General features: G+C 49.1%; 1 protein-coding gene across 4 annotated transcripts in view; it reads right to left on the bottom strand.

Annotated features, from left to right (window-relative positions):
* LOC115465749 overlaps positions 1-17789 on the bottom strand; it is a 71087-nt gene that overhangs the window by 40905 nt on the left and 12393 nt on the right. Inside the window, exon 2 of one of the 4 annotated variants that reach the window (XM_030196474.1) lies at positions 13346-13431. The exons of the other annotated variants lie outside the window; for them this stretch is intronic. The gene's annotated coding sequence lies outside the window, so the exon portion shown is untranslated. The remainder of the gene's footprint in view (positions 1-13345; positions 13432-17789) is intronic. 4 annotated transcript variants of the gene reach the window in all.

The following is a 17789-nucleotide window of genomic DNA, read 5'->3' as shown; positions in this document are numbered from 1 at the left end:
CAGGTACATTGCGAACTAATACAAAACCCTACAAAAGTTAGTCATTCATCATCATCTTTATTTGATATACTGCCATGTCAAAAAATACCTAAGTGGTTTATCATATAAAACAAATAAAAAGATTACAAACCAGGATAACAAACAGATAAAGATATAATTTCTCCAATAAACACTGCAAATCACATACTTTAAAGAAAAAAGGATGGAAACACAAGGTAGGAGTGCAGAACAAGAGAGCCATGGGGAGGAGGAGTGAATAAACTGCCACTAGGCAATTCCACTAACAGACACACAGTAGAGCAATCTACAGTTCCATAATGGCACCAGCTTCCGAAATGCACACAAATGAGCCTACTTAATTAAAGGCAGCACCATAAATATTTCAACTGGCTCCAACACATCCATATATATGAACTGGGAAAACTGAACAAGTTAGATTATAACAGTACAGATCCCTACATAGAAGCTTTATGCTAACAAATATACCTGGCCTCAGTCACAAGCACAGAACACAGGTAGATCCTCACTAAGTATAGAGTAAGTGTCTACAAACTAAAAGTAGAAATATATAGAAAAAAAATTAATCTGAAACCCAATGAAGACACTCTGCATGCATCAGAGAAAGATGCATTTCCCCCTGTACTGTGCAAAATATATTTGTTACATTTGCATCCCACATTTTCCCACCTATTTGCAGGCTCAATGTGGCTTATATAGTACCGTAAAGGCGTACGCCAAGTCCGGTAGAGAGAAACAAATACAAGGTTATATTGTGGTCAAGTAAAGTAGGTGCATTTCAGGCACCATGGGGGGCGAAAAGAGGGAAGGTTGTATATTGTCCAAAACTGACATCTCCCAATTACTAAAATAAAAATAATTTTTTTTTCTAAATTGACTGGCCATTTTATTTTGTAATCGTGTTGGTCCCAGTCTCTGGTTTCTGCTTTCCTCTGTCTTTTCTTAGCTCTCTTTCTAAGGTCTCCAGTCAGTCTGTCACATCTTCTTTCCTCTCTTATTTTCTTCACTTCCATCTTGGATACTGATCTTTTCCTTTCCGCTTTTTTACATTTATTTTCCTTTTTATCCTCTCAGGTTTAATTCCTCTTTTTTTTTTTTAATTTTTACTGTCTAGTCCTCAATCCCCCTTTCTACTCCATTGGTCTACTACTTTTCAATTCTCTCCTCAGCCCTCCTTCCCCAGTCCATTATTTCCTAGTCTTTCACTAACTTTTCCCTTTCTCTCTATCTCCAACATCTCTCCCGCATATCCAATATCTCTCTCCCACCTTCTCCAGTGTCTTACCCTCTCTTGATCTCTTCTTACCCCACCCCCCATGTACAGGATCTCACTCTCTCCCTATCTCATGCCCTAACATATTCCCCCTCTTTCTTCCTCCTATTTCCCCCGTCTCCCTATGCTTCTCCCCCCTTTGCCCAGCATTTCCCTTCTGCATCCTTTCCTCCATGTCCAATGTCTCCCCCAGCATCCTGCATCTCCCTCTATGTTTTCCTATGCCCCCTCATCTCCCCATGCCCCTTGTGTGTCTGTATCCCTAGTTCCCATCTCTGTGGCCATTATCTCCCCATCCATATTTTTATTAACCTATCTCCTTATGCCCCCATGTCCAACATGTCCTCTCTATCTCCCTAACCTCCATTCCACCTTCCTAGGTCCCTATCCCCATTTCCAGTAGTTCCCTTCCATTCCTATCCCACCCAGCTCCCTTCAGTCTCCCTATTCCTCCCCCACACGCTGCATTTCCCCACTGCCACCTGGTCCTGTCATCTTCTCATTCCCAATTCCCATATTTTCCTTACCAACCCATCTATCCCCCTTCATGCTGCTGCCGTCACCATCACCACCACAGCATGTCCACAAGCCTGCAGCCACAATGACAACATAAAATACAACAAACTTGGGGGCTTCACAATTCAGGCACTCATCATAGGCCCTGCTGTCCTCTTCCCTATGACATGAAATGTGATGGGGGAGGGGATTGGCAGGACCTCTGACTCCAAGTCTAGACAAGACAGCTCTAAATAGATATTATCTAACTACAAGCTACATAGGAAGGCAAATAAGGAACATTATCAGATGTTATGGGGGGGGGGGGGGGGCAGAGATGCACCTGTGAGGCATGCACACAAGTCCACAGTGCCTACATAGGGTAGGACTACCTCCTCAAATAAGACTGGAAGAACCATAGAAATTCAGTCCAACAGGAGAAGCATCTATCCATGCTTCTGGACTGGGAACCTCAGAAATAAGCCAGCTGGACCCCCAAGAAGCTGCTAAATTGCTGCTAAGAACTTGTGAAATAGAATCCTACCTACCAGCAATCCTGCCTGACTGAGATACCACCAGAGGGATTGAGATTCCTGGGGTGGACGATAATGCAATGGCGAAAGAGGGGTAAGAAAACTGAACCACAAGCAACGTATGGAAGACCCAGGAGTACCACCTCCCTCTGCAACACTCATGCAAATATCCCTGAGAGTAGAACAAATCCATACCCTAGACAACCTCCAGGCCACCGATGCAAAGTCTGCAGCGAAGTCCATAGCTGAACCGGCACCAAGAAAAAAAAAAACATCAAGCTGAATCTTGTTTGGGTCACTAATTTTATTTATTTATTTTTGTGCACCAGAAAGGTGAAGGAACCAGAAGAGCCGCTGGCTAGCCAGGGAAAACTCAACGAACCAGACTCAAAAGGAACCCAGTGACAGACTGCCCAGAAGCAGCTCAAGACAGAGAAAGTCTAACCCCTAAGAAAAGGACAACCTCAAGAACTGGCAGGCAGCTGACCATATAGAGCTATAACTGAATTCTGCGGCTGAAAGCGCCTGTAGTCCAGTCAAGACCCCCACCAGGAGGGAAATCTCAGAGAGAGACCATGCATGCATATCGCCAGAGCCCTGATCCAGACGACCTGAGCTGTACAGAGACAGAGGTGCCCAGGCCAATCCTCAGGCATAGGAGTTGCTCAGAGCAGAAGCAAGGCAGGCCTCTGCTGACCCGAATTCAAGCGAACTGACGAAAAACAGGCCGCCATAGCTCGGCAGAATCCACCACTGGCCCCAAAGGAACAGGCCCCTGCAGGCACAATGAAGACCACTGTAGTAGGTCGCAAATAGCTCTCCCATGGCAGATGCCGATGAGAGCCGCCCTTCACCGAGATGAAAGAGACAGAAAAAACATAAACAGCTGTAAGCTAGATGACTTCCCATAGTCCAGAAAAAAAGCATACGCCCACCACATCGAAAAGTAGGCAGACTGGAGCGAGACGCTTGGAAAATATGAAGCAGCCAGGATCTGGAAGTATGCCAGCAGACCACCACTCCTAAGACAGGAGCCACCTAAGCAAGGAAGAGCAAATGATACCCAGAACTCAAACAGGCCCCTGATGTGGGCTACAGAGCAACCAACTGCAACACAGAGACTGGAAAGTTGTTACTAACAGGGTACTGCCAGGAACTTGTGACTCAGATCGGACACTGCTGGAAGCAGGATACCAAGCTGGATGGACCATTAGACTGACCCAGTATGGCAACGCTTATGGGAACAGCTGTTGATGAGAGAGCATAAGGCTGTCACTTTAAAGGCGATGAGACTTCTGCAGTGCTGAACTAGACGAGACAGCCACCACCTGAAAACAGCAGAGCCTGTCGCTGGGAAATGAAGGAAGCATCTGCATACCATATAAAGGAGCCTGCTGCAGCCGCTAAATACAGCAGATGCTCGCACCCTGAAAAGGGGTGACTGCTGCAGCCAAGAAATACAGGACGTCTGTGTCCAGAACAGAGGAGGCTGCTGCAGCTGAGACTGAGGTGATATCTGCAACCCAGGAGACCGGTGCTGCTGCATGCAGAGAAGACAACAGCAACCCAGAAGAGACTGCTACAGCTGAGAAGAGGAGATGTATGCGACTTCAAAGCTGTGAAATAGACCGCTGCAACTCTGCATCAAGGAAGCCACTAAAACTGAGAAACAGCACAGACATCTGCCACACAGAAGCTCAAAGAGCGCTGTGACAGTGACATACTGGAGACGCCCTTCATTCAGAAAAGAGAAGACTGATGCCACTGCAAAATCCCGGAAATGTCTGCAACTCTGAAGAGAGGAGACTCCACAGAATGCAACCCAAGATATGTCTGCAATCCCAAACAGCAGAGACTGCTGTAGCTGAGACATCCAGGAGAAGAAGACCACTGTGGATAAGAAACACAGGAGATGTCTGCAACTCAAAGGAAGGGAGACTGCCAAAACCATGGACTATATGAGCAGTCTGCAAACTAGGAGACTGTCCTAGCTATGAAAGCCTGGAGGTGTCTGAAACTCAAAACAGAAGAGACAGCCAGAGCTGTGAAATCCAGGAGGTGCCTACAACCACAAAGAGAAGAGACAGCCAGAGCTGTGAAAATCCAGGAGGCATCTGCAACTCCCAAGAGAAGAAACAGCCAGATCTGCAAAATCCAGGAGACATCTGGAATACTGAAGAGTTAGCCGCTGCTAGGAAATCCAGGGGGTGTCTGAACTCTGAAGAGAAGAGACAGCTGTCGATTAGCAAACTCGAAGGAATCAGCAACTCTGAAGAGAAGAGACAGCTGCAGCTGAGAAATCCTGGAGGCATCTGCTGGGATTGCACCATACAATAGTTGTCCACAATGCAGACTAGAACAGACTGGTGTACTGGAGACATACTGGAGAAGACTGCCTCTTAAAAAGGAGGAGACTGCTGTTGTTCCGCAATAATGAGAGGTCCACCCTCAAAAGAAGAGACTGCTGCAGATCTGACATGTGGTGCCAAGACCACAGAAGAAAGGATACAGCTACAGCTGTACAAAACAGGAGAAGTAGACAACTTAGATGCCTGCAGGCAGTCTGAGAGACAAGCAACTGAGCATAGAGACCTCTGGAACAACCACTGAAAAGAGAAGACCCTAGAGGTGAGAACTGTTAGGACACATGAAATCAGAAGTCTGACCCTCTGGGCGACCACTGAAGCCATCAGCCCAAGCCTGCTCCGAACGAAGGCACCCAGGAGAGCCCAGATACAGGTAGCTGCCCTGAGAGAGGGACAAGTCCAAACCATCAGACCAGGACAGACCCAACAAGCCATACAAGCAGTGGCTACGTAACACTCCAAACCATGGAGCAGTGCCAAACAGGAGCCCTGCTGCTCAGCTCACGTGAATGACATTCCTTTTTGGGGGGATTTCTTTTGTAGAAGTTGCGGAACCAGAGAAAAGTCACCTGGTGAAGAAAACACAGTTGATGAGATGACCGGAAGAACATACGCTGCCCAAAGAGATGCACTAGAAGAGGCCAAACGCTGTGTCATGAAGAGTCCTGCTGGCAGGAAAATATAAGCTCTCATGGTCACCGCGGTACTGCCAAGAAAAACAGGGTGCGAAAAAGCCAGACATGCACTGGTGAACAGAAAATAAAATGAAACAGTGACCCCCAGAGCAATCTCCAAACAACTTACCTCAGGAGTAAAGATTGCAAGAAAAACAGGGGCACATAGGTCCTCCAAACCTGCCACTGAAGCGAGAACCGCTACACCTCCGCAGTCTGACCCAACCTAAAAGAAGAGGGATAACAAGGGCAGGGACCCATCACTGCCGGGTTTGACCCCAGCACCAAGCATGCACTGCAAAGCGGAAGTGAGCCTCTAACATAGTGAGGAGATTTTGCCCAATGCAAGCCTGAAGCTGACTGAAGCACCAGAAGGGAGCTGCGCATACCATCTACCATCTGTTGAACACAGAACATACTGAGCGTTCTACAGCTGCACAAGGCTTTAAGAGGATGAGTCACATGGAACTACTTTCTCTTTCTGTCTCCATCTGCTGGTGGATGAGCACAACTACCCATTCGTTTGGACTGGTCTGGCAAGGATGTAAAGGAATGTGGTTTTGAGACTACTTGAGAAATAAACGTTCTGGTATGGTGAAAAAGCAGGGCTGTGGAGTTAGAATCAGAAGCAATTTTGGGTGGATTTAGAGTTGGACTCCAGCTTCAAAATAAAAGCTTACATTATAATATATGCTAAATTTACCATTTTATACTTATACACTGCATTTAAAAAAAACTATACAAAGATTGTTTTCTGCATAATTCTGTCAAAATGATCAATTTCAATAAAACTTGGGATATATCATCCTGAATATATTTGCAAAATCGTCCCCATTAACTCTGTTGTTTTCTCTACTGATCGACCACAGCATCAATGACACCCTGACTCAAGTTGATTCACACCTCTCCCAAGATGCTGCTTGAGGTTGTCAGAGGCACGAATCAACCTTTCATATGCAAGTTGCTTCATAAGACCTCAAATCCTATAATCAACAGGGTTCAGGTCTGGATTGTTAAGAGGCCATAAGTCCAGCAAAATTAAATCTGGAGTCATTCTCTGCAGCAGCTGGATGGTTTCATGAGCAGAATGAGCAGGTACACTGTCTTGCTGAAACATGTAAACGTTGTCAGTGATATGTTGAATCATCAGTAGCAGTTGCCATGATAGTAAAATTTCATGATAGTACTCACCATTAATCTTTGCACCTGGATCAACAAAAAAAGCTCCATTCATTCCATTTTGGACACTCCAATGGAGAAAGGTAAAATTATGTATAATCATACCTGATAATTTTCTTTCCATTAATCATAGCTGATCAATCCATAGACTGGTGGGTTGTGTCCATCTACCAGCAGGTGGAGATAGAGAGCAAACTTTTGCCTCCCTATATGTGGTCATGTGCTGCCGGAAACTCCTCAGTATGTTCTCTATCTCAGCAGGTGGTGGTCACACACAGCAGCAGCTCTGGCTAGGCCTCCAAGCCTAATTTTTAGGTTTTGTTGAGTGCCTGGGGTTGAGGGCTCTTTTGAGCAAGTGCAAACCTGGTGGTGCCAGGTCCCTCCTTTTCTCCCCCCTCCCGCTGGCTCCGTTAAAAAAAAAAAAATTTTGAACGTCCTTAAAGGCGTTTATTTCGACGTTTATTTAAGCGTCTATTGCAGCTACTCACTGGGACACCAGGTCGTTACAACTCGGAGCGGACAGCAGGTAATTTTTACCTTTTTATAGCGGGCAGGGGGTTCCCCGATTCTTCTCCTCGTGGCATATGGCGTCGGAGGGCGAGGGCGCAAAGGGTCGCTTGAGCGCTTCTAGAGGGGATGCGGGGGTCTTAAAGCCTGATTCGCCCTTGTTGGGTGACAGTTTCGTGACCGATGAATGTCCCGGTCCTTCCTCCGGCGTGGCGCTTTTTCCCGCCATAAACGCCCATCCCCCGCTCCTCGCCTCCGCCATCTTGGCCGGCCACGCGGCTCGGACGGCTTCTTCTTGGGCCGCCCTTGAGGTTGGAGACATTAATGCCATGAACGCCCTTAATTTGGGCGACGGCACAGAAGCGGCTAAAGTTAAGAGCCGTTCTTCCCGCGCGGCTCCTTCGCGGAGTTTCGCGCCGGACGCCATTTTGGATGCGCAGCATGTCTCTCCCCCGCTATTGCGAGCGCCGGTTGAGGGTGCGTCTAGGGCTGTTGCCCAGGCTGCGGAAGTGCACAGTCTGGGGGGTTTCTCCCCCGAGTTTGTTTTGCTGCTGCATCAGGCCTTCCTCATGTACAACGCTGCCCCTGCTCCCTCGTCTGGTAAAGAGGTTGAGGTTCCCAGAGGTAAACGCCCTCGGGTTGATTCCCAGGCCTTGGAGGAATTTGTCTCCTCCGATGTAGATGAGGGCAGCGTGTCTGAGGTCTCCCAACGGTCCTTTGCGGATTCCTTGGAGGAGACGGATCCCCGCTCGGATGGAGCAGATGACCCCTCTGCAGCGCGGCTTTTTAGCCCAGAGGATTTGCCCAACCTGTTGTTACAGGCCATGGACACTTTGAAGATTTCCTCTCCGGAGGACGTCTCTCCCTCAGCCCCTGTTGGCTCTGCCATTATGCTGGGGACGAAACGCCCGCCTAGAACCTTCCACGTGCATGATGCCATGCACACCTTAATTTCGGCTCAATGGGATGTCCCAGAAGCGAGCCTTAAAGTGGCTAGGGCTATGTCCCGCCTCTATCCTTTGGCTGTGAGTGAACGTGAGGCCTATCTGTGGCCTACCGTGGATTCTTTAATCACTGCGGTGACTAAGAAAACGGCGTTGCCGGTGGAAGGTGGCACGGCCCTAAAGGACGCCCAAGACAGAAGATTGGAGGCGGCCTTAAGGTCGTCCTTTGAGGCGGCTGCTTTAAGTTTGCAGGCCTCAGTTTGCGGCTCCTATGTGGCCAGGGCGTGCCTGACTATGGTGCAGCGGGCTTCCCCCTCGGATCATTCCTTGAGGGCTGATTGGCCGGCCCTGGAATCGGGCTTAGCCTATTTGGCAGACTTGCTGTATGATGTCTTGAGGGCCTCAGCGAAAGGCATGGCTCAGACAATCTCTGCGCGGCGGTGGCTTTGGCTGAAACATTGGTCTGCTGACCACGCCTCTAAATCCCGCCTGGCTAGGTTGCCTTTTAAAGGCAAGCTGCTCTTTGGGGTTGAGCTGGACAAAATCGTGACCGATCTCGGCACGTCTAAGGGCAAGAAATTACCAGAGGTCAGGGCTCGGGCTAGTACTCGTCCCGGTACCTCCAGAGGACGGTTGCAGGAAGCCCGTCGGTACCGCCCGGGCAAGTCGGGTTCCTCCGCCCCCTCTTCCTTCAAGAGGAATTTCTCCCCCAAGCAGCATTCCTTTCGCAGAGACCGCCGTCCCGGAGGTGCTCCCTCCGGTCCTCCCCCAGGGTCTCGTACCCAATGACGGGGTCTTGGTCCACGCCCCAGTGCAGATTGGAGGACGGCTGTCCTCGTTTCTGGGCGAGTGGACCACAATAACTTCAGACGCGTGGGTGCTGGAAGTCATCAGAGACGGCTACAAACTAGAGTTCTGCCGACCCTTAAAAGACGGGTTTGTACTCTCTCCCTGCAAGTCTCCGGTCAAAGCTGTGACAGTGCAGCAGACCTTGGACAATCTGATCCGCCTGGGCGCGGTCGTTCCGGTGCCAGAAAGTCAGCTTGGCAAGGGACGTTACTCCATTTACTTTGTGGTACCAAAGAAAGGAGGTTCTGTCCGGCCTATCCTCGACCTCAAAGGGGTCAATCGGGCCTTGAAAGTGCGGCACTTTCGCATGGAGACTCTCCGCTCTGTTATAGCGGCAGTGAAGGCAGGAGAGTTCCTGGCATCCTTGGACATCAAGGAAGCGTACCTGCATATTCCCATCTGGCCTCCTCATCAACGCTTTCTGCGTTTTGCAGTCCTGGGACGACACTTCCAGTTCAGAGCCCTCCCTTTCGGGTTGGCTACTGCTCCGCGGACCTTTTCCAAAGTAATGGTGGTCATCGCGGCCTTCCTGCGAAAGGAAGGAGTACAAGTCCATCCTTATCTGGACGGCTGGTTGATCCGAGCCCCCTCTTAAGCAGAGTGCGGCAAAGCTGTGGACCGGGTAGTTGCTCTTTTGAGCTCCCTGGGATGGATCATCAACTGGGAGAAAAGCCAGCTGCGCCCGACTCAGTCCCTGGAGTACCTGGGAGTTCGATTCGACACCCAAGTGGGCAGAGTGTTCCTGCCAGACAATCGGATTGTCAAGCTTCAGGCTCAGGTGGACCAGTTCCTAGTAGCCTCTCCCCTTCGGGCTTGGGACTATGTGCAGCTGTTGGGCTCTATGACGGCCACGATGGAAGTTGTGCCCTGGGCCAGGGCTCATATGAGACCACTTCAACTCTCTTTGCTGCAGCGCTGGACTCCGATGTCGGAGGATTATGCTGTGCGCCTTCCCTTGGACCCAGCAGTGCGCAAGGCCCTGAGCTGGTGGATGCAGACAGACAAGTTGTCTGCGGGAATGCCTCTGGTGACCCCAGAGTGGATTGTCGTCACGACGGACGCCTCGTTGTCGGGCTGGGGAGCCCACTGCTTGGGAAGGACAGCGCAGGGGCTCTGGTCTCCTGCAGAGGCAAAGTGGTCTATCAACCTCCTGGAACTCAGAGCCATTCGGTTGGCGCTTTTGGAGTTCATCCCGGTACTGGTGTTGAAGCCTGTACGGGTCCTGTCGGACAATGCCACGGCTGTGGCCTATGTCAACCGCCAGGGAGGTACCAAGAGCGCCCCTCTAGCCAAGGAGGCTATGAATCTTTGCCAGTGGGCGGAAGCGAACCTGGAGCAGCTTTCAGCGGCCCACATTGCCGGAGTCATGAATGTCAAGGCGGACTTTCTCAGTCGCCATACCTTGGAGCCCGGAGAGTGGCAGCTATCTGCTCAGGCGTTCTTGGACATTACGAAGCGCTGGGGCCAGCCGAGCCTAGATCTGATGGCGTCATCGGCCAATTGCCAAGTGCCGCGCTTTTTCAGCAGAGGACGGGACCCTCGATCCCTGGGAGTAGATGCTCTTCTCCAACAGTGGCCGACACAAGAGCTTCTCTATGTGTTCCCGCCCTGGCCCATGTTGGGCAGGGTGCTAGACCGGGTGGCAAAGCATCCCGGCAGGGTAATCCTGGTGGGTCCGGATTGGCCCAGGCGTCCCTGGTATGCGGACTTGATCAGGCTCTCAGTCGACGATCCTCTGCGGCTGCCAGTGGAGCAGGGCCTGTTACATCAGGGTCCCGTGGTGATGGAGGATCCCTCCCCCTTTGGTCTTACGGCCTGGCTATTGAGCGGCAGCGTCTGAGGAAGAAGGGCTTCTCAGACAAGGTCATCGCCACTATGCTGAGAGCGAGGAAGCGCTCTACTTCTACTGCTTACGCCAGGGTTTGGCGTATCTTTGCAGCGTGGTGTGAAGCAGGCTCACTTTCTCCCTTCACTGCTCCAATTTCTTCAGTGTTGGCGTTCCTGCAAGAAGGTCTGGAGAAAGGCCTGTCGCTCAGTTCCCTTAAAGTCCAGGTAGCGGCTCTGGCTTGCTTCAGGGGCCGCCTGAAGGGTGCTTCCCTGGCTTCGCAGCCAGATGTGGTGCGCTTTCTCAAGGGAGTTAATCACCTGCGCCCTCCTCTGCACTCAGTGGTGCCTGCGTGGAATCTCAACCTGGTACTAAGAGCATTGCAGAAGCCGCCTTTTGAACCCTTGTCGAGGGCATCTCTGAAAGACCTGACGTTGAAAGCAGTCTTTTTGGTGGCTATCACTTCAGCCAGAAGAGTTTCCGAGCTCCAGGCGCTCTCATGTCGAGAGCCTTTTCTGCAGTTCACTGAGGCAGGAGTGACTATTCGCACAGTGCCTTCCTTCCTGCCCAAGATTGTTTCTCGCTTCCATGTGAATCAGCAGCTCTGTCTCCCTTCCTTTCGTAGGGAGGACTACCCAGAGGAGTACTCTGCTCTTAAATATCTGGATGTGAGACGAGTCATCATCAGATACTTGGAAGTGACCAATGATTTCCGGAAATCGGATCATCTGTTTGTCCTGTTTGCAGGTCCTCGTAAGGGTCTGCAGGCTGCTAAGCCTACAGTGGCAAGATGGGTCAAGGAAGCCATTGCAGCGGCTTATGTGGCCGCGGGGAAGGTGCCGCCTATCCAGCTGAAGGCTCACTCCACGAGAGCTCAGGCGGCCTCGATGGCAGAGGCCGGATCCGTCTCCTTGGAAGAGATATGCAAGGCGGCAACTTGGGCTTCGGCTCATACATTCTCCAAGCATTACCGTTTGACTGTGGCTGCACGGGCGGAGGCCCGGTTTGGAGCTTCAGTGTTGAGGTCAGGGATTTCAATGTCCCGCCCTGGGTGAGTACTGCTTCGGTACATCCCACCAGTCTATGGATTGATCAGCTTGATGATATGGAAGGTAAAATTATGTATAATCATACCTGATAATTTTCTTTCCATTAATCATAGCTGATCAATCCATAGCCCCTCCCAGATATCTGTACTGTTTTTATTCTGGTTGCATTTCAGGTTCAAGTTTAGTCTTCAGTTACTTCAGAAAGACTTCGTGTTCAAGTTTTTTCATTTGGATTCTTCAAGAGTTAAGACGAGTTTGTGTTACAGTGAGCTGCTGCATTCCTCTCCCCTCAGTTTTACGGGGCTGGATTGAGACTTAAAATTCTGCCGGCACTCCCTCCCGCTTCGTGCGGCTGTAGGGCAGCTTTGTACCCCTCCCGCTTCGGCGGTGTTAGGGTCAGTCAGCTCCTCCCGCGGTTGCGGTTGCAGGATAAGCCAGATCCCCCCCGCATCGGCGGGTGTGGTGTCCCTCCCCCGCTCCGCGGGGATGAGCTGGACGGATTCCCCTCCCCCACTTGTGTGGGGATGAGCTGGGTTAATTCCCCTCCCCCGTTTCGGCGGTGGTGAGCTGGGCAGAGTGTCCCTTCGTGGGTGTAATTCTCTAAGTGCTGAGTCCTGCGGATGGAGCTTTGATATCGACATACTGAGGAGTTTCCGGCAGCACATGACCACATATAGGGAGGCAAAAGTTTGCTCTCTATCTCCACCTGCTGGTAGATGGACACAACCCACCAGTCTATGGATTGATCAGCTTGATGATATGGAAACGACCAATTTGCTGAATGTCGAGCTAGTACTCAGAAGGTGATTGACAGCAATACTGTGTTTCTTCACTGCAGTTTGTGCATAAAGTTGGTCATTTTGGGAGTTGATAAGTGGTTCAACCATGAAAATTCTCTCATCTGTAAACCAAATTAAATTGACAGCACGTGGGGGGAACCTGCGAAGAAATTGCTTGGACAATGTCCTATGAGCAATGCGGCTGTTTTCGGTTAGCTGTTGCATTCACCTCTACTTAAGACACCCTAGGTCAAGATCACTGTGGATGATTCGAAACACAACTGACTAAGAAGTGCCAGTTGCTTGACTAATTTTATGAATGGACTTGTGCTGAGTCAAGAGGATGCACCTAAAACTCACAAGTTTGTCAACTGTCACAATGTTTTCTTCAGTGCAAAATGATCGGACCCTGTTGCTTCTTGACTTATGACTGTTTCTCACAATTTCTTCCAAATATATTCTACGCTTACCCTCTTCCATCCCATTTCTGCAGTCTATGAGAACCATAACCTTTCTCCAGGTGCAAATTTTTAATAAGGATCAGATCCTCCTGACTGAGAACCATGATAACTGTTTATGTTTAAAGCAAAATGGTATCTGTGTGTATCATAACAATAATCGCTAGATGGTGGTGACATTGTTTAGGTGAAGTGGTCAGCATGAATGTAGGTTTCTAGCAAATGATAAATCCCAAATTTTATTGAAATTGGTCAAGTTTTGACAGTTACACAGAAAACAAGCCTTATATAATTTTATTGTTATATTTACCAGTACTTTAGATTCTGGACAAAAAAATTTAAGCCTAATATCAGTTTGCTTTTTCCAGGGCCATTAACCAATAGGAATTCACCCACCTGATGTGATGTGCTCTGATTTGTGGATGGCCAATATTTAAGACCATCACCTACCTCGGTCGGTCATTAGCTTCTTCAGCTTGTAACTGAAAGGAAGGGAAGGAAACATATTTGGAATTTTGTTTGACAGTTTTTAAAATATAAATTCATAATGTTAGAGAAGTTTCCCGTGAAGTCAGCTGTTTTTGAGCATTTCACCATGATTCTAGATGGAAAATAGTGTGTGTCAGTGTATGACACAGGACCCAGATGAAGACAAAAGCTGCAATGCCAAGATCAGAACAGATTCAGGCAGCAATTAAAAAAAATGCTCTGAGAGCTTCCAATCTAAAAAGACATTTATAGCACTTTCATCCAGAAGCATTCAAAGCCATGAGTCAGAAAGATTAAGGCAAAAGCAAAGAGCCAATTAAATGCCCAGTACTTCCAGCCAAAGGATCAGAGACAAAGTTACAGCAACAATGACAGCAGAATTCAATGTTCCCTCTAAGGATTGAGTTGGCATGAGCAAAAAAATTTCTTTACGAGCAAAAGACTGAATTGATGTTAGAAAACAGTTTTTGTTACCTTACTTTGTGAGCACTTCTTACAGATACATACACAGACACGAACACACACACACTACTTGTCTTGTTTTGGTTTGGGGGTTTATCATCTTCCACAAATTGGGGAAGGGCGGTGGGGTGGGATAGGATTTTTTGTCTTTGTTTAAACACATTTGTTAAAACTATGGAAACCTGTTATTGTTCTTGTGCTCCTGGTGTATCCCTGCACGGTATGGTCTATGGAAGCTGTCACAAAATGCCTAGCCACTCACCTGGGGTTACCCCACAGTCACTTAAGGATCTATCCCCAGCACAGATTAGGTCCACCTGCATCTGCTGCTGGTGCTCTACATTAGCATCCTCCTCTCACAAGCTGGGTCACAACCACCTCTAGGTGAGTCTCCCACTCTCAAATTATCCCTAGTGATTTCTAGGTTACTGGGGCCAGACTCCCAGTGGTCCCACAGTTTCCAGAAAGCACTCACAGATCCAACACACAAACCACCAGGATTCTTTATCAGTCCAGACAGCAAAGTCAACAAACTAAACAGGTTTATTGTCACAATGAACAAAAAATGTGCAATCAGCAAACAATAACAGGTAACTGAAATATGGATCGATTATAACACTAACTAAACATCTATATACTGTCTAAACAGTACCTGGGAAGGTCAGGACATATAATTCACTGAGCCTCAGCAAAGAGATCTGTCTCTCTTTCCTCCTGGGCTAAGGCTGAAGCAACAGCCAGCATCTGCTAGACAAGGTTGCCAGGTTTAAATAAATTTTCCGACCCCAAACCAGTTGAAAACCCGCCCAAAACCGCACACCCCGCCCCTGCCGTCACCAACCCCGCCCACGTCACCGACGTCATTAACACATCATTAACACGTCATTGACCACGCCCCCCCCCCCCACGGGGCGAGAAAACCCGCAGCCGATGAAGAAAAAACCCACCCAACGAAATCAAAAACCTCCCAAAAACCCGCGACCTGCAGCGGGCTAAAATTTCCCACAGCGGGTCGCGGAAAGCCGCCCAATTGGGCGGGAAAACCACAACCCTAGCAACAGTGCTGCTAGATAATTTCAAACTTCAGGCCAATCAGAGCCCTGAACAGTCAAGTTTCAAATAAAAACTGGTTATATCACTACAGGCACTTCCTATTATCTGTGTGCCAAATAAAAGAAAGAGAAGTCAGTCCTCTTTAACAGCTTTACTACTACTACTACTACTACTATTTAGCATTTCTATAGCGCTACAAGGCGTACGCAGCGCTGCACAAACATAGAAGAAAGACAGTCCCTGCTCAAAGAGCTTACAAGCTTTAAGCATAAACATGCACCATCTGCTGGTCAAACTAGAGAAATACTCTTCACAATTAATTTAGGCAGGAAAATATCCAATACATTTCACAGAAGCCTGTTATATGTTTGCTACAGTTGTATATTTTTTCTGGTGCTTGGATTTTCGATAAATTGCTTCTACAAATTAAAAAGATAAAAACCCCTCTCACAGGGAGGATGGCAACAATTCCATGACCCATACTCTGCAAGCTTCCCTTAGCTGTTCACCTGTTGTTTATAGTTACTCTGAATTTTACTCAGATACTGGATGTTTAGTGCAGCTTAAAAGGGAACACTGCTCCCTCTGTGTGAGCACCACTCTTAAAAAAAAAGTGGGGACAGTAGGGGGCTTGAGCACAGTAGAGAGGAACCCCAGGTCTTCTGTTACTGATGGTATTATGCAGTGGCGTAGGAAGGGGGAGGGCAAGAGGGGCGGTCTGCCCCGGGTGCACGCCGCTGGGGGGTGTCGGCTCCGCTGGTTCCCTGCTCCCTCTGCGGCAGAGAGAGCAGGGAACCAGCGGAACCGACGCAGATCCTAGCAGGTTAGAATGCAATCCGGGGGGGGGGGGGGGGCAGGGGGTTTGATACGTCGAGGGGGGAGGTGTCGTGCTGCACCCGGGGGGGGGGGTTTCGATGCGCCGAGTGGGGGGGGGGGTGTTGTGCTGCACCCGGGAGGGGGGGGGTGCGCAGCAGCGAACCACCCCGGGTGGCAGCCGCCCTTGCTATGCCACTGGTATTATGTACCAAAAAAGAATGAAAACAATGCAACATATTGAACAGAATAGGATTTAAACAAAAAACCTCGTAGACACCAATTTTAGGGCCCTGTTTACTAAGCCGCATTATAAGCGCGTTAGCATTTTCAACACTTGTTAACCATGAACACCCCTACAATATCCCTATAGGTACCTACACGGTTAGTGTGCTTGCTAATTGTAGGCGCGCTAAAAACACTAACGCTTTAGTAAACAGAACCCTTAACCTGCAAAAATTCTCTCAGTTACACTGTTCAATTCTTCTCACTTCAACATCTTAGTATACCGTTTTTAATTTACTTATATTTTTATTTTTCTAATTTTTCCACAAGGGAGGAAAAAGGCCTCAGCAGTCATAGGTTCATGCAGTGGAAACTAGGCATGATGGTCTGTCAGTAGGCAGCTGTGGTTCTCATGTCTGAGTGACTGAGTGGAACGGACAATGCCTAGTTTATATTGAAATGAGAAGAATAAAACAGTGTAGCTGAGAGAAATTTTGCAGGTTAAAACTGGTGTCCACGAGGTTTTTAGTTTGAAGCTGAGCTTTGTCGGTGAAACCATTCAAAGTCTTTTTGTCTTTGGACAGAATAGGATTTACAATATTCTGGAAATATATGCAGGTACTTTAACACTTGGCTGTCAGTCACCCCTGGCTCCCCAGTCCTGCGTATTCCTGTTGGCCATGTGAACAATACTGTAACAGAAATTGAAGTTACTGACAACCATTACAATAATTTACCTATCAATGTTTTTGGCAGGTTGCAAAATGGCCACTAAGCTTCAGCTTTGCTAGCCTTTAGTTTGTTGATGACTTACCAAATATGGTTAGAGCAGTAGGCTGTGAACCAGGGAAGCCAGGGTTCAGATCCCACTGATGTTCCTTGAGAACTTGGACAAGTCACTTAAATCCTCCATTGCCTCAGATACAAAACTTATGGGCCAATGATCAGAAGTAAACGCAGGTGCAAGAGGCTACTAGCGCCATACTAACGCCTGCATTTGTTACCGCCCCATGACCAGAGCCCCCGAGCACGTGAAACAACATGCTCGTGGGCTCTGACCGCAACTAGCATGCAAATGCATGCTAAACATATTCCTCCCCAATGATCAGCAGGTAGCACACCAAACATTGGTACGCTGTCTGCGGCAATCCCTACGCCAGCTCAGAACTGGCGTTAAGGGTTGCAGACCATTGAGGAGGAATGGTGAGCCCTGTCCAGCATGCATTTGCATGCTAGCAGGCCCCCCATTCCCCCCAATACAGCCCACCTGCAGGAGCAGGAACCCTAACCCCCCCCCCCCAAGCCAGCAACACGGTGGCTGGAGGTCCAGCGGACCTCCAGTCCCCCCAACCCAAGTTCCCCCCTCCACATCCCCCCTAAAAAGCCCTGGTGGCCCAGTGGGCTGCAAATCAAGCCGCCCCAACCCGGTGGTCTAGTAGCCCTCTTCCCCACCCCTCTTGTACCTTTGTTGGAGGAGGAAGGTAGTACACTTCCTCCTCTTCCAGCATCGCTTTGAAAATGGTGACGCCCTCCCTTATATGGTGTGAAGCTCCGCCAAGCATATCCCAGAATGCACTGGGCAGGGCTGGGCGCCACCATTTTCAAGGCGGCACTGGAAGAGGAGGGAGTATACTACCTCCCTCCTCCGACAAAGGTATGGGGGGAGCGGGGAAGAGGGCCGCTAGACCTCCAGGTTGGGGGAGCTTGATTTGAGGCCCACTGGGCCACCAGGGCTTTTTTTGGAGGGATGAGAGAGGGGGTTAGGGGGGGCTGGAGACCCACCGGAGGGACTAGAGGT

The sequence above is a fragment of the Microcaecilia unicolor genome, chromosome 1, assembly GCF_901765095.1.
Source record: "Microcaecilia unicolor chromosome 1, aMicUni1.1, whole genome shotgun sequence".
NCBI lineage: Eukaryota > Metazoa > Chordata > Amphibia > Gymnophiona > Siphonopidae > Microcaecilia > Microcaecilia unicolor.
This window is presented reverse-complemented; position numbering and strand designations above follow the sequence as displayed.